This window comes from Diabrotica undecimpunctata, chromosome 4 (genome assembly GCF_040954645.1).
Source record: "Diabrotica undecimpunctata isolate CICGRU chromosome 4, icDiaUnde3, whole genome shotgun sequence".
NCBI classification, from domain to species: Eukaryota; Metazoa; Arthropoda; class Insecta; order Coleoptera; family Chrysomelidae; genus Diabrotica; species Diabrotica undecimpunctata.
This window is the reverse complement of record NC_092806.1, coordinates 34271548-34287766: the sequence shown is the minus strand read 5'-3', so window position 1 is coordinate 34287766 and position 16219 is coordinate 34271548. Positions and strand designations below refer to the sequence as shown.

The following is a 16219-nucleotide window of genomic DNA, read 5'->3' as shown; positions in this document are numbered from 1 at the left end:
TTGTGCATTATTTACTTTTTCTAGTGGTTTATTAATAGCAATGCAAATCCTTGACGTTCTGAAATAATTAGTTTTTATCTATGTAGCAGCATATTTTTTATAAACTCATTTCATATAAACTAATCGTCTTTAGATAATATTCGAAGGTGACGAGTAAAATGCCTCATAAAAATATAGTCAAAATAAGCTGCTTATAAATATATAATATGCTTATATAAATAATAAGTACCATCGTAAACAAGTAAAACATTTATAAAATTAATAAGATAAAATTTCAACACATTAAATAATATTGCTTAAATAATTTGTTTAATAAGATGTTAGGAAAAAGTCAAGTGGTAAAATGCATAATTAGTTAAATATAGTTTGTAGTTATAGTTAAATATAGTTATAGTACTTTTTCGTCATTTTTGAAAAATGTATTAAATGTAATAAAATAAAAATGTAATTAGTGTGTGAATTTTATATTGAATATAAAAAATTCAGAGACGTTTTAATAATATAGTCTTATAAAGAAAAAATGAAATTAGTCATCCAAAATTACGCGTCGTATATGGCCAAAAACAATCCTCCCAGCAAGTGGAAGATTGTCAAAAATAGAGTGTCAAAAATAACCGAGTTAGTTTATTTAATAGCGGAATTAATCAATGTCCTGACATTATGTCAAACTGTGTTTACGCAGCAAAATAAACACTCAACAGATTAATCAACAGCTGAATTAGTAGCTAAATCACCGATTCCTGCAACTACGCAACAAAATTTTACAAACATCAATAAAAAACTGAAAATTCCGCCAAAGTAAGAACTGGAATACAAAGTAAACGTTTAACTTGCATGATATGTGGCAGGAATGATAATACATCGATTATTTCAAAAATGTCTTCGTTTTTCATAGTAGTTTTTTTAATCAGTTGTATAATTTTAACTTCGCTCGAAAAGATATACTCAAAGGTACCTGAAAATCACTGGCACAACGGACCTATAGTAAATATGATAGATGATGTTATTGTAGACTCAAGACACCAATCGAATATAATAAACGTCCACAACAGGAGAGGAGCAAATGCGGATTTTAATCACTACTGGTTTGAAAATAGCGTAAGGACCAGACTTTTAAACATAATAAAAGAAAATAGGGTATAAAAATGAACGATACAATGTAAAAGGACTTATAAATACAAACAAAAATAGAAAATATAAACAAAATATAAACTAGAAAACAGACTGAAACATGAAAACAAATAGTGGGAAGGGTGCAGAAACATTATAAAAGAAGCAGCTGAAGGATTACTAGACATGGAAGGTAAACAAAGACGAACAAAAACGAACTACTGGTTTAACGGAGAATGTCAGATTATAACAGAAAAAAAACAGAGTGTAAAATTGTCGCAGATATTTAAAGAACACAATTTTTTTCTAAAAAGTAACAAAGTTGGATAAAAAACATCAATCAGGCAAGCTACAGTGTGATAGTGGATATTGTTGAATGAATGATTGTATGAAATATTACTCAAGTACCACTAATTCATTTAAATTCGACAAAAATTCAGGACAATATACAGTATCATTCAACAATTTTTACATACCAAATATATCAAAATATATTATACCAAATATAAAATATGCTGATTTTTAAAGCAGGGATTTCTTCTACAGTTTTTGATGAAGTTTATTCACAATTGAATGCTGAACATGCCACAAATTCATTTGTTAGAATTTTAGATTACAATTTAAATTTATATTGTCCAATAAAGCACACAAAACAAATAAGGCTACATGGGTAACAAATGAGGTAAGACACGCTAGTCAAAAACTAAAAAATCTACACTGGATAGCAAAAAATATAGGGAGTATCGAGTCTCAAGATACCTATAAACAGGCAAAAAAAGAATGTAATTCTCTATTAATAAATACTAAAAAAAACTTTCATAGTGACTTAATTAATCAATCTTACAATATACCAAAAACAATTTGGAATTTAGTAAATAGTGAAACTGGTAGGCAAAAGAACAGGTCTGATATTATTCTACATTATGATAATAAAATTATTACCAAGTCTTGTAATATTGCTAATTCGTTTGCCTCATATTTTGCTACAATTACAGAATACAATCTTCAAACTCATTTTGGCACATCGTTACCTTCTTCTTGTACTACCTCAAAAATGCGTAAAAAAACATTTTTCTTTTCACCCGTAACTCCAATTGAAATAAAAAATACAATCGATCAACTAAAAAATAAGCCAAGTACTGATATTGATAACATATCTGTAAAAATAATAAAACTGATAAGTGATCATATATCGATTCCTTTAACCCATTTAGTTAATATCTCAATATCAACCAGCCAATTTCCATCCATATTTAAAATGACAAAAGTTATTCCAATCTTTAAAAAGAATGACCCTCATGATATTTCAAATTATAGACCAGTATCTGTCCTTAGCATAATTTCAAAAGTAATAGAGAAGGTTGTATACAACAGAATGTTAAATTTTATAGAAGAATACAATTTATTAACTCCAACCCAACACGGCTTTAGATAAAAAAAAAGTCAACACTCACGGCTGCATGCACCTTGTTTGTGCGTATTTATAATGAATTAGATAGTAGAAACCACGTGGCAGGACTATTTTTTGATCTATCACGAGCTTTTGACTGCTTAGACATAATATTTATTCGCAATAAATTATACCTATAACGTTGGTTTTGGAGGGATATTTCTAAAATGGATAATAAATTTCTTAAGTGACAGGAAGAGTGTTGTTAAGATGAAAGAATCAAGCTCAGAACCATACACGACAAATAAAGGAGTACCACAGGGATCCGTGCTGGGACCATTATTATTCCTAATTTTTATTAATGACCTACCAGATCACATAAGGGCACTTATAATATCAATGTTTGCTGATGATACCTCGTTAATAGTCTCTGCACGTACACTCGAGGAATTAAAAATGACAATGAAGACTGTTGTTGACTGCTTTATACGCTGGTGTAGTACCAACAGACTAATATTAAACATTGACAAGACGCAAATTATTTATTTTCATTCATACAACTCATCTAAATATGACTATATCTTAACCATCCATAATAGAAACAATATGTTAGCTTCCACTCACTCTACAAAGTTTTTGGGTGTATTCATTGATTGTAATCTCAAATGGTCAGGGCAAGTGAATTCAGTGAACATGAAATTGAATAAAGCTTTTTATGCTATATCTAGAATTAAAAACACACTACCCATCTCGGCATTAATGAACGTTTATTATAGCCTTGCTTACAGCCACATGTGCTATAATGTAATTTTGTGGGGGAACTCAGATACTAACAAAGTGTTCATTAACCAAAAAAAAATTATCCGTAAAATTTTTAATTTGGATTATCAACAGCCTTGTAAACCAGTTTTTATTAAACAACAAATTTTAACTTTCTACTGCCTATATATCTATAAATGTTTACCTTATGTCAAAGAGGAAATCAATACATTTCCAGTAAATTCAGACAATCACTATTACAATACAAATTTCAAAATTGCTTCAGATATATGGGACTGACCTTATACAATCATTTGCCAAAAACTGTGAAAGAAATACCACTTATCTCTAAATTAACAAAAAAAAATGTTAGATTTACTCTTAAGAAAAGCATATTACTCTATAAATGAATATCTTGAGGACAAACTGCAGTAGCTTCATATTTTACTTGTAAAAATGTTATTTTATATATTTTATGTTTTGTCAATTTTTTTTTACACTGTGAATATTGTATTATACACATTAATGTTTTTTATACTAAATTCTGTAGAGACATATCCTATACATTTATTTTGAATGTCTTAAAGGATCAATAAAGTATGACTAAGACTATGACTTTCAAAAAGGCATGAAAAAATTCTTAAGAAAATTAAAGTTTATTATACTATACAAATCACATAAATGGGGTGTTTTTATTAGGATCCACGAAAAAAAAATATAAATATTATATAACCTATAATTGCATTGACACAATTATTATAACAATAACCTAGATTACAATATTGACACAGAACATAAACATAGACAGAAGTGATTATAAGTTATTAGTAAAGTCCAGCTAGATACGTCCAAGCAATTGTTGACAACACTGTTCTACTTTCCCATTTAACACATACTGAACGAAAAACACGAGACGCTCTATAGCTGTTTACTTTAATATCTATATACTTCGAGTTGTAACGTACAGTCTCTGACACCGACGTATTTAATTTTTCCCACAAACGCAACTGCGCATATTGTTCTATAATTCCTATATAATTTCTATAATTCCTTTTTTTTTTGTACAGCCCCATAATTGTAGGCCATAGGTCCACACCGGTTCCAATATCAGTATTTTATTCTGGATGGAAAGTTGAGAGTACCTACCTACCTATCAGCCAATAAATATTTTTGTACTTTATCTGCAACTGTTCTTTTTAACACGCTCCTTTCATTTAAGTTTGACGTTCAGATTTAGATCAAGGTATTTCGCAGTTTTCTTATTAGGAACAATGCTTTTGTTTAAGATAATTGGGAAATAATTAATTTTCTTGTTAGTAAAGTTAATATGAATTTTTTGGACCAGAGTTCCATGGCATTAATTGTATTTTGTAGGTTAACCGTAGATTCTTCGATAGTTGCTCCTATCGTCATGACTATCACCAAAGGTGGCTAGTTGAAAACTTATACTTTTTTCTCCATAATGTCAGATGTATACAAAAGGTAATAGTACTGGCCAAGGACGCTATATATATATATATATATATATATATATATATATATATATATATATATATATATATATATATATATATATATATATATATATATATATATAATATATATATATATATATATATACATATATATAATATATATATATATATATATATATATATATAAATATATATATACATATATATAATATATATACATATATATATATATATATATATATATATTATATATATATATATATATATATATATATATATTATATATATATATATATATATATATATATATATATATATATATATATAAATATATATACATATATATAATATATATATATATATATATATATATATATATATATATATATATATATATATTAGAAATGATTATTTCGACCAAAAAATAATTTATAAATACGTCAAATTATCGGGTAAAGTGGTCTGTAATAAAAATCTTTCTTTTTTCTTAATTACTCAATATTTCGCCATTTATTTAACAGCTTCTTCAGGAGTAAACTAAAACAATTTGAACATTACATATTTGTACGCCATTTTTTGTAATGTTCAAATTGTTTTAGTTTACTCCTGAAGAAGCTGTTAAATAAATGGCGAAATATTGAGTAATTAAGAAAAAAGAAAGATTTTTATTACAGACCACTTTACCCGATAATTTGACGTATTTATATATATATATATATATATATATATATATATATATATATATATATATATATATATATATATAAATACGTCAAATTATCGGGTAAAGTGGTCTGTAATAAAAATCTTTCTTTTTTCTTAATTACTCAAAATTTGGCCATTTCTTTAACAGCTTCTTCAGGAGTAAACTAAAACAATTTGAACATTACAAAAAATGGCGTACAAATATGTAATGTTCAAATTGTTTTAGTTTACTCCTGAAGAAGCTGTTAAATAAATGGCGAAATATTGAGTAATTAAGAAAAAAGAAAGATTTTTATTACAGACCACTTTACCCGATAATTTGACGTATTTATATATATATATATATATATATATATATATATATATATATATATATATATATATATATATATATATATATATATATATATATATATATATATATATATATATATATATATATATATATATATATATATATGGCATTGGCATCGTATGGGAAACTTTTTTATTATTAATTTTACGAAAAAAAGTTTACATTCTTTGTAAAAAGTTGTCTATGGTCTAAAACCTTCTGATTAAATCATTAGAAGATATAGTAGAAATATCAATCTTATACGGGATAAAATAATATGAATTTCGCTCAGAAGTAAGTACCTTTATATTTCACAAAATCGAAAATATTTATTAGGAAAAGTTGTTTGGAATTAAAACTATGTTTTAATATGTAATAGCATCTTTCTAATAACCGATCCGATCTAATTACCGAGATTGGCAGGGACAAATGAACGAGGATATTAACTATTCATATTTATTATACAGAAATGAATTTAATATTAAGAGAAAAGAATCAAATCCTGCCTAAAGCTGTACAAAATGTAAAAAATAATACTTATGGCATTATTGTTGCATAAATTGTCGGCTTCATTCAGTTGAATGTAGTAAGTGTGGTTGTTGGCTTCAGATACTTGTTAAGATGTAAGGTGAAGTCCTTTCACGTAGGTGTGGAGTTTTCCGTAGCAGCGGACATGTTGTTGCTTCAGTTTAGTCCGTCTGTGTTCCCTGTGTAATGCACCAAATGCTTCGGAAAATTTTACCAAAATATGCAAAAAAAACTGATGTAAAGCCAAAAAACTAAAACGAGAAACATTGTGTAAGAAGCTGTATAACTTTTATGCACTTTCTTGGTCTTAGGTTATAGAAGAACAATTTTTTTAGAAAAAAAGAGCAAACGGTAAAGACTAAATGAATATAATTATTATTAAAATAAATTATTAGTATTTAACAAAGATCTTGCATGCATATTCGATCGTGTAAATAAAAAGAAACGTGGCTTGGAGGTTATGAATAAAAACAATATTTTAAGAAATTATCTGAATGGTAATAAAACAATTATCAACTACAAATATGAAATGATATTATTATGAACGCACCCTAGAAAGATTTAAACAATATAAATGATTTTTTGGACTAAAAAATCACTTTAAACAGATAGAAAACAATAAAAAATGATTCGCACTTCTATTGAAGTGAAACTAACATTGCTGACAATGATAGAAAAGTAACAATTGCCAACATACAAAAATAATCTTTGTCGCTAGGTTGGAGTAATAGACATTTATTTATGTCTATGCTTAAGATAACTAGGGATTTGAATACGGGAGATATACAAAGAGTAAATAGAAATAGAACTTAAATAAATAACAATTTAAAATGAAGATTATATAAGTATTATATTATATAGTAAAATAAAAATGAAAGTAAACAAATTAATAAAATCAACAGAAATTGGAATAAAACAATTATTTGAAAAAAAAAAATAACAAACTTGTGACGTTTATAACGTTACAACTCTCAAGTATTTTTAACTGTAAATTAACAGAAAATAAATAAATATAGTAAACCAGTAATTATTCTCTTCGTACTTTTAATGGTAAAACCCCTACCGTATTTCAGTCAAAATCACAAGCAAAAATATAAAGAAACGAATGCTACTTCCTTAGTTATCTTTTTGATACGGCAGAGCGAAAACATTTCTTTGTGTCCAATCTCCCTTTTCACAGTTTTGGCGTTGAAAACTACAAATAGCTAAAGATATCTGAAACTCTAGCGAACGGGTCAGTTGTTTTAGTGATTTTTTTTCTTCAAAATATACGTTTTCTTTATCTCTTTTACAATCTTAAGATAAAAGGCGGATATTTTAGAATTGCACAAAATATTTCTAAGATAACATTTTGTAAAGTGTATTAATTTAGAAATAACTTATTTTAACAAAACTTATTTTAAGGTGTAATGATGTGTAGGTGTATACAATTATGTGACAAAAACTATAAATAAAGCAAAATAAAAAAATGTAATATACAATAAGTAATAAAACTTGCTTAAAAGAAATTTTACAAAAAAAATATAATTTGCTAAAAGAGTGTTTGTTTGTAAATTGTATAAATTTTCTTTATATAATTATCACAACTACACTACCATCCAAAATTAACCGTAAAATTTTCATTTTTTTCTTATAGGTTTGTTGAATTGCGCTGTAAAAATTTTTTTAACACCTGTGCGGTGTTTGTATACTGCTATCTGATCACAAATGACCAATTATCAGTTATTTTATGACCTAACTTAATAAACAGCAAATACTTAAATCTAAGGGCTTACCCTATGACTTACTCTTATTTTATCTATCAACTAATGCACTACAACTAACCTGCAATAACTTCACAGCGCTATAATCTGCTTTTTACACTAAACTGTTACACATTTACACTAACTCAAATGGTTTTGTCCTTATGAGTCTTCTCTTTAGTTCAGTGTTGCCAAGAAGCTGGATTGCTTCTACGTTCACATAACTATGCAGTCTCTACTCGTGACTTGCTGCTGTTCTCTTGATTATTTCGAACACAGTTTCTATACCCAGGTCCTGGTGGAGATTGCTGTTACGGATATACCAAGGAACATCAACAATGTTTCCCAGTAAATTGGTTTAAAATCTCTGGATAATCTGTAGATTACTAGCTTTGGTACAGCCCCAGAGTTGGCACCCATATACCCATACTGGCCTCAGTACTTGCTTCTAGATGGATAATTTATTATGAATTGATAATGTTGAATTTTTTCCAATCAGCCAATACAATTTCTTATATCCAATATTAAGCTCCCCTCTTTTATTTTTGACATGGACTTTTGAGCGCAGCTTCGCATCTAGGGTGATGCCCACGTATTTTGCTGATGTTGCATAAGGAACTTGGGTATCATTTATTCTAACTGGGAAATTTTCTATTTTTTTATTTGTAAAGTTAATGTGTGCAGTGTAGATTTAGTCTCATTTAATTTTATTCGCCATTTATTGGTCTAGTTATGTATTTTATTTACTGATAATAGTGGCAATAGTGTTTTTTTCCAGCTCTGGAACGTCACACGTATACAATAGGTACAGGACCGGACCTAAGACACTCCCTTGTGGCACGCCAGCTTTGATCTCCATTAGTCGGTGTACACTTCTTCTTGTTTTACTCTGAAATATCTATTCGCAATGTATGATTTAAAGATTTCTGAGTACTGTTTAGGCATGAACTTTTTTAGTTTATAGTGTAAACCCCCATACCAGACTTTATCAAACGCCTGTGCTACGTCCAAGAAGTTTGTAGAGCAGACTTTCTTTTCTTCTAATGTTTTTTTGTATTATATTCGTTATTCTGTGAACTTGATCTATAGGGGAATGTTGATTTCTGAAACCAAAATGATGATTTGCTATAAGATTTTTTTTTCTTTTATTGGTTTTAATCTTTTCAATAGAAGTTTTCAAATAGTTTTGACATCACCGGAAGCAGTGATATTGGTCGATAGGATGTCACTTCATTAGTAGATTTACCTGGTTTGGCGATCATAATGACTTCGGCTACTTTCCAGAGTCTGGGAACATATCTCAATCTAAGAGCAGCATTTGTTAGGTGTGTCAGCTTAACTATGGCTTTTCTTGGTAGATTTTTTAGTAGTTCTACTGTTATGAGATCATATCCTGGAGCCTTCTTAGGATTTATATTCTCTTTTATCTCTGTTGATACTTCTCTAAATTATGTCAACGATATTATTTCTTCAGTTTGGAGTGGTTCTTCCCATCTAAGTTCTATACCATCATTGTCGTTGAGTTTAAACGTGCTTTCTAAATGATCTGCAAATCGTTCTTCTTTCTGCTGTCCAACTTGATAGGAGGAGAATGAATAATTGGTCTCTTCATTCTTTGTGTTGGCTTCCATAACGATGCGCTGTAAAATAATAAAATATATTTATCAAAATTTAACTTCCCTTTCTTCATTCGTTTTTTAAAAAATTGTCATTTTTTTTGCTAAAAAAAAGTTTTTGTTAAAGTGTTCCCGATGAGTCGAATATTTACTTATAAAATAATGCTTATTCAATTAATTGTATTCATTTTTGGTGTATTGTCGACTGCTTTTTCGGAAAAGAAAAGTATTTTAATAACAAAAGAACAATTTAAAATAAGGCTAGATCAAGAAGCTCAAGCTGTTGCTCTGCATAATGATGGGCGTGTCATTCAGTATATCGAAGAAGTGCTTGGCGTTTTGTAAAGTACATTATCCGATGCTTACAAAGATTTAAAGAAACTGGTTGATACTTAACAAGACAGTAACCTGGACAGTGACGACCAGAGGCTACAAACGCAGTAGAAGATCGGTTTCTTAGACTTCAAGTGCTTCGAGGGCATACAGTCTTGTTTAAACAGATATTCGCCTGATGATCACCAAAACTGTGGATAAGGTCTGAAAAATAATATGCCCAATGTTACTTTTCTTCTAGAGTACAGTAAGCGAAACCAGTAACAATAGTATTTACTACTATGAATTTGATTGTCGATGACAAATAAATTAGTCCAATTAGTTTAGCTTAAGCATATATGAATTTTTCTAATGTTGGGATGTCGATAGAAAATGAGATTATGATGTTATGCCAATTGTTTGTTGATATGTTAATATGTAACATTTAAACTGGATAATATATGTTTTATATTTAGTGCTGAAGCTATTGCAATCTACGAAGAATTTACATTTTTATCACAGTCTACAATTGATTCTGCAATAATTATATCGGACTCCTGGTGTCTGTTTTAAATTCCTTGGTTTTGGCTAAATACCCAAGTTACTCCTTAAATTATATCATATATGCAATTAAAAAACAGATTTTAGAACTGCAAAAAGTAACAAAAACATTAATTTTGTATGGGTTAAGCACATATCGGTCTCGAACATACCGAGTATGTAGATATGCTGGCAAAAAAAAAGTGTAAAAAATGGTTTGACCAATAAACTACCTGTAAGTATTTGTGATGCAGTAATTTGTATTAGAATGAAATATCTCAATATGTGGAAGGAATATTGTATACCGAATAGAACGTGGTTCCAGCCATATAATTACTCAAGAAAATAATATATCACAACTGTAGCACGTCTTTTAATTGGCCACGCCTGTTATCCCACACATCTTCATAAAATTCATGTTCTCAAAAATGATCTTTGTCAAAATTGTGGCAAAAAAGGTGATTTAGATCATATTTTTTTCGAATGTCAAAAATATAAGGATGAAACAGATCACTTTATTCAATAATTACATGATCTTAATGTACAGGCCCCGTTTAATATCCTAAAGTCTCTTAGCTAATGGAAGTGAGAGAATTTATAATGCATTAGTAAAATTTCTGTCAAGTATCAAAATAGTCTTGTAGTGTCAACTATCAAAAAAAAATATATGTATTTTAGTACTTAGAGCCTATTATTTAGCTCTTCGTTATTAATAGATATTTTATGGACTTTAATAAATACGGTCATTAATTTTTCTTGTTTAAGGTATTAGTCATGTTGTAACTGACTAACTGACACCTAGTATATGCCAATTAAAAAAATACAATAAATGTTCTTAATTTGTCAATATCTGATTTTCTATTTATACATTTTTTATTTTTCTGTATATGTATCATTTTTAAAAATAACTGCTTCTGTTGATTTTTTGCCTCTCTAGAATTGAAGCTTGTGAAAAATTAAATGTGTTATTTAGATTGATGGAGAGGTCGGCGAATGCACAAGCTTGTGATTTGTTTGTTCTCACTTTTGTGAGAAATGATTCTACTGTGTAATGTACGTGAAGTTTCTCCTATATAAACCTTATTACAGTCTGAGCAAGGTATTTGATACACTACTTTAGAACTTTCCTTGGTTGTTAGAGGATCTTTAGTTTTAGTGTATGCTATGCTTTTAACATTTTTTTTATTGGAAATAACCCGCATCAACCATAGAAGGTTATTAGCGGTGGTACAATATAGACTATAATATATAATGTTTAATATAAAATATAAACTATAAAGTTTTTACAAAGTTGATTATAATTTAGAATTTTTCTTGAAATATCACATATTTGATTATACAATTTCGTTTTCTTTAAAAACCTTATGATTTTGTCACAATCCACACTGTCTAAAGCGTACTTTATATCACTTGGTAGTCCAGTAGCTTGTCTTTCCATTTGATATAATGGACAGTCTATAACAATGTATAGTTATATTGGTGTCACAGGCGTAGCATATTCTAGGAGGTTCCTTCCTTAGTAGGTGTTCGTGCGTCAGTCTGGTATGTCGGATACGATGTAGTACAACCTGGTCCCTTAGCTTGTTGTTGATGATTATTTTGTAGAGTCACAACGTCTTTTTTAATCTGTTCTAAAATCTGATGATTCTGATATATTTTCTGAATTCCCTGGATTTCACTTAAGGAATCTGTGAATATTACTGTCATGTCTTCAGGTCGATTAAGAGTTTGTTATACTGCCTTGGATATCGCAAAAAGTTCAGCAGAATATATTAAGTAGTCCTTAGGTAGTGGAAACTTGAGCACAGAATTCTCTGTGACAATAACGGATCCTATTGTTTCCAATTCGGGTGTTTTTGATGCATCGGTATAAACTAGTTGACAGGATGAATATTTATTTTTAATATTGTAGAAGTATTGGAGAAAAAGAGATGAAGGGGTATTGTCCTTAGTATAAGTTGAGAGATCTGTGTTACAATATGGAATTTGAATAGTCCAAGGGGGAGCATAATCAATATTGGTATGCATAATACCCGGAAATGCGAAGTTGCAAATGATAGTCGAAGATTAGGATTTTGATTGTAATTAGAATGGTAATATGTGGAGAAAGCATAGAGGTAGGCCGGGTTTTGTGGATTAGTTGATAGCTTGTTTGCGTATTGTAAACTGGGACGTAATCTTCTAATATAAAATGGAGATTCATTTTCTTCGACATAAAGACTTTTAACTGGACTGGTTCTGTAGGCTCCTAGAGCTAGTCTTAGTGCGTTATTTTGTACAATATCTAATTTATTTAATGTTGAGTCCTTAGTTGAATTATATGCAATTGATCCATAATCTAATTTACTGCGGATTAAGAATTTGTAAATATTTAGTAGCTGTGTTGTGTCTGCACCTCAGTTATGATTTCCTAGTACTTTAAGAATATTTATGTTCTGTAAACATGATTTTTTAAGTAATTGGATGTGTTTGTTCCAATTAAGTTTTGAATCAAAAATCATGCCTAGAAATCTAAGTTCCTCAACGTTTTCTAAAACTTGATCATACAGTGCTAATTTTGGAAGATTTGCAACAATTTGATGTTTTCGAGAAAAGCACATTACTTTGGTTTTAACCGTAGAAAATTTCAGTCCTGTTATTTTAGACCATTCTTGTAGGGAATTAATAGAAAGTTGAATACTGTTTGATGCCATATTAAGATTCTTATGAGAAATATAGATTACGAGGTCATCTGCATATAGGATTGCTTTAACAGGGTTTCGGATACTGTTCTCGATATCGTTAATTGCAACTAAAAAGAGTGTTGCGTTTAGTGTAGATCCTTGGGGTATGTCATTTTCTTCTGTACAGTATTCTGAAAATTCCTGATTTGATTTAACTCGGAAATTTCTGTCATCTAGAAAATTTTTGACGAATGCTAGAAAATTTCCATCTATGCCCCAATGCTGTAATTTAACAATAAAGTCATATTTCTATATAGTATCATAAGCTTTAATTATATCAAGGAAGACAACCATAACTTGTCGATTAGCTGCAAATGCCTCATTAATTGCCGATTCTAGCGATACTATATTGTCAGTTGTGCTTCTATTTTTCCTATAGCCGCTTTGCTGATTAACTGTTAGATTTTTTGATTCTAAAAAGAATTGTAACCGTCTATTTAAAAATTTTTCTAATAATTTAGGGAAATGTTAAGGATATTAGTCTATAAGATTCCGGGTTTGACTTGTTTTTGTGAGGTTTCAAAAGAAGAATTATTGTAGCGGTACTCCAGGATTTAGGAAATTTTTAAGTCGAAAATAAGATTAATTAGGAAGGAAGATTAATTAAAAACAATTTAGAATTTCATCTGACCCAGGGCTAGAGTTTAAGTCCTTGCAGTGCTTCGTTTAGTTCTTGCATACTTGTTGCAACATTTAGAGGATTGATGGAATCTGAAATTTTGACCTTTTTTTCTACTTTTAACATTTCTAGTGGCAATTTTTATGTTTTCTAATCCTTTAAATAATTTGAGAAGTTTCGGTGTTAATAATGGAATATAAGATGAAGATCCAAAAGTTTGTGGTGTTTTTGATACTAATGTATTAACTGTCAGGCTATTGTTTATTTCTTGACTTGCCGTTTTTACTGTGATTCGTTTTTTATTGTTCGTATTGTCGCTCAATGTGATGGAGGCTGGAGAGTTTGTAGTACTAAAAATTAATTTATTAAGTAGGCCTACGAGATAAAAGTGTAATGACTATATAATTTTTTTAATTCAACAATTACGTATCAACATTTAATTTTTGTTATCGTTAATTAAATTGTCCGGCTCTGAATACACATTGGATAGTGAAATGTCATAAGTAATTAATGTTTCTTACTAGTATTACTGATACATCTATAATCCTCTACATATGTCTTTTTAAGGCTTCGTATTGTGGAACTTCAATACTTTGACCAAACTTCGTAAGATCTACTCCCGGAGGCTCAATGAAAACTATATAAGTTCTATAAAGGGGAATCTAGGGCCGGACTTTCTCAAATCTAGACATTTAAAAGAAAGTTTATAAAATAATGAAGTAATGCCTTATATATATATATATATATATATATATATATATATATATATATATATATAAATGCCGTATTCCTATTACTGTTATTATAGTTTCCACTAATAGGCAGATTCAGAATCCGCCATTTTTAACTTTTTAATTTGCTTTATTTTTCACTCCAACTAATATCACACAAGACGAGTCCTATTAGCTATAACTTTATATAAAAGTTGAACTATTCACCTATTTAAAGATCACCTGATGTAGTAAAAATTAAATAAAAAAACTCAACAAAAATTCCTATCACTAAGAAAAATAAGAAAAAGAGAAAGCAGTCATCAATATTCTAAAAATCGATTTTATTTGTACATTCGGTTGAATACACTACTTTAAAGTTTCTTTCGGGAAAGTTGTTTTCATTTAAATCAGTATACATAGTTATACAGTAGAACCTGGATTATTCGTCTCTTTATTAACCGTAAAGTAGCCGTTGATCAAGAAGTACATTTATTGTATGTAGACCTACGAAAGGCTTATGATAGCGTACCACATTATAAATTATGGGAAGCGTTAGAGAAAACGAAGATAAGCATGAATTTAATAAATGCGACGAAAGAACTGTACGCTAATGCCAAATCAAAGGTAAAGGTTGGAAGTGGATTCCAAATGAATAAAGGCCTTAAACAGGGCTGCTGTCTCTCTTCGACATTATTTAAAATTTATCTAGAACAAGCTCTAGAACTGTGGAAGCGCAAATATAGAAATATGGGAATGCCGATTAACAACAGTAGCATATATACCTACTTTGTAATTTGCAGATGATCAACTAATGATAGCACAATATTATGAATATATTAAGTATATGACTCGAAAATAAATCTAGGAGTATAAAAAATGGGGACTTGAAATCAATATCCAAAAAACCGAGTATATGTGTATCGGCGGGAAACAACAGGACCTCATATTGGAAGATGGAGAAGTTATCAAACATTTAGGTATGATCACATATAAATATATAAACATTTAGGTATCATCATCACAAAAGAAGGCAACGTAGACAATACAATTAAGGAGAAAAACAACCAAGCAAGAAAAGCAATTACTCTCCTCAATAGTATCTTTTGGTATCAATCAATCTCTAATAATAACAAGCACAAGATATATAACACAATGTTAAATAAGAGGTAGAAAAAAAAGAGGAAGATCTTAACTTAGTTGGAGAGAACGCATCAATAGAGAAATGAAAGACAAAGGCATAGAAGAAGACTTATGGATGAATCGAGAGGAGTGGCAATTTGGTATCGGAAGAAGTACGAGAACGTTTTAAACCGATCTAGATATATTAACCGTCACCTGTGTTAACCGTTAGGGTCCATAAATAAGTTATATTGACACATAAGTAAAAATTTAGTCATTAATTGTGTCACTTAGTCGTTTGGTTAATCAAGGTTTGAAAAATGGAGCCTTCCACATCTGGAGCATCAAAAAGAAAACGTGTTGTTTTGTCAATCGAAAAAAAAAAAAAAAATAGAAAATTATTGCAGAACTAAAGAAAGGTGTTTCTGCTGTTGCATTGAGCAAAAAGTATGATGTTCCGAGAAGAACAATCAATGATTTAAAGAAAAATGCTAAAGGAATTGAAAAGTATGTTTCGAAAATGAAATCGTTGGA

General features: G+C 29.2%; 1 long non-coding RNA gene across 1 annotated transcript in view; it reads right to left on the bottom strand.

The window, feature by feature from the left end:
- Positions 1-6215: 6215 nt before the first annotated feature.
- The window catches only part of LOC140438208 (uncharacterized), a 29674-nt gene continuing 19670 nt past the window's right edge, over positions 6216-16219 (bottom strand). Inside the window, exon 2 of the long non-coding RNA XR_011950453.1 lies at positions 6216-6552. This is a non-coding gene — a long non-coding RNA (uncharacterized lncRNA). The remainder of the gene's footprint in view (positions 6553-16219) is intronic.